The sequence below is a fragment of the Austrofundulus limnaeus genome, unplaced genomic scaffold, assembly GCF_001266775.1.
Source record: "Austrofundulus limnaeus strain Quisiro unplaced genomic scaffold, Austrofundulus_limnaeus-1.0 Scaffold67, whole genome shotgun sequence".
Taxonomy (NCBI): domain Eukaryota; kingdom Metazoa; phylum Chordata; class Actinopteri; order Cyprinodontiformes; family Rivulidae; genus Austrofundulus; species Austrofundulus limnaeus.
The window spans coordinates 1246583-1248295 of NW_013952469.1; the positions used below are offsets into that span (position 1 = coordinate 1246583).

The following is a 1713-nucleotide window of genomic DNA, read 5'->3' on the forward strand; positions in this document are numbered from 1 at the left end:
AACATTGAACAGGCTTTTATGAGTTCAGGAGCTGCAGTGGTGCTGTGGAGCTCTTCATGGAGAACAATCTGCATCTTCAGAGACTGAGAGGAGCTTCTTAACACTGAAGACAATCCAGACTTTCCTCGGGTACAACATCACATCACTGCACTGACCATGCTCYATAAGAATCTTGTTAAAACATCCCTGAATTTAACCAGAGTCATGAATAAATTTGCTTCTCAGTAACAGAAGAGCAAAATTTATGTACTAAAAATAAAACACTACATGACATTGTAATGCTGTTTTATTATTGTCATTTGTTTAATAAATATACTGGCTTGATACAACTTAGTACATGTTTGATTGCTTTTTGGGATACGTCTATTTTGGAGTTGTAGCCCCACCTGGAGAAAATTCCACCAGCCGCCACTGGCCCTGGTTATCATCTATTATTGAAAGAGGGCTGAGTCAGGGGAAACTGGACACAGGAGCTCAGAGTGGAGCTGCTGCTCCTCTGCATCAAAAGAAGTCAAGTTGAGGTGGTTCATCTCATGAGAATGCTTTTGGGCATGTTTATCTGGAACGAAGCCCCATGTAAGACCCAGAACTTGCAGGAGTAATTGAGTATCTTATCTGGTCTAGAGACACCTTGTAGGAGATATAAAGTGTCCTGGGTACAGGGAGGTCTCCTGAACCTGTTGCCTTTGACTAAGCGGTAAAAGATAAATTTATGGATAATTGTTACTTATTTTTGGAAAGGTGCTGGTTCTTATGTTTTCAGATGACTGTAGGTCTGACCACAAGAAGTTCAAAAGAGAAACACAGACCTCCCACTCACCAGAGACACCCTCGAGCTCCTCCCTGGGGAATTCCAAGGTGTTCCCAGACCAGAGAAGATACACATTCCCTCCAGRTAGTTCTTGGTTAAAACTGGCTTCTTCCCAATGGGACACGCACAAAAGAATTTCCAAATGGAGGCATCCAGGAGGCCCTCTGATCAGATGAATTACTTCTGACTCCTTTTGATGCAGAGGAGCTCTACTCTGAGCTTCTCACCTGATCTCTAAGGCTAGACCAGGTCACCCTACGAAGGACAATAATTTCAAAACTTTTTGTGGATTTGCCTAAATCCAAGATCTGGTTCTTTGATTCATGAACCAAACATCATGACTGCATGTGAGAGTTGTTACCTAGAAAAAGCAGTAAAACTTTTGTCTTTGAACAAAACTCTTTCTTCAGCACAACTGACCGAATCGACGCCCTCATAAAGGTGAGGATCTGTGAATCCAGGTCCTGCTCCATCCTACCATCATCCAGGAACAAGACACATAGATACTTAAACTCCTCCACATGAAAAAAAAGTTTATATGAATTCCTCTGTTTTCCTTCTTGGGGATATTTGGTTTTTCCTTTTTTATTTTTAGGGCAATAGAATATAAAAAAAATAAACATCTTGAAGCATGGGGAAACTCATACGAACCTCAGTTACCATAGCAACAACTGAAATTACAAAGCGCTCCGGCCATCACTGCTTGATATTTTCCTCTTCTTTAAGAATTAGTTGTAAGCAGAGAGCTGAACTGATTAAATGATTCTGTTTGCAGTGGAGCTCTCTGGACTTCATGTTGTTTGCTGCAACCTGGAAAATATGGCCTCTTTGTGTGTGTGTGTGTGTGTGTGTGTGTGTGTGTGTGTGTGTGTGTGTGTGTGTGTGTGTGTGTGTGTGTGTGT

The 1713-nt window shown here is 41.6% G+C and overlaps 2 protein-coding genes across 3 annotated transcripts in view; one reads left to right on the plus strand and one right to left on the minus strand.

Annotated features, from left to right (window-relative positions):
- LOC106518864 (gamma-aminobutyric acid receptor subunit alpha-5) overlaps positions 1 to 1713 on the minus strand; it is a 44780-nt gene that overhangs the window by 30023 nt on the left and 13044 nt on the right. The gene's annotated exons all lie outside the window — the stretch shown is intronic.
- The window catches only part of LOC106518863 (gamma-aminobutyric acid receptor subunit beta-3), a 93692-nt gene that overhangs the window by 18708 nt on the left and 73271 nt on the right, over positions 1 to 1713 (plus strand). The window lies entirely within an intron of this gene.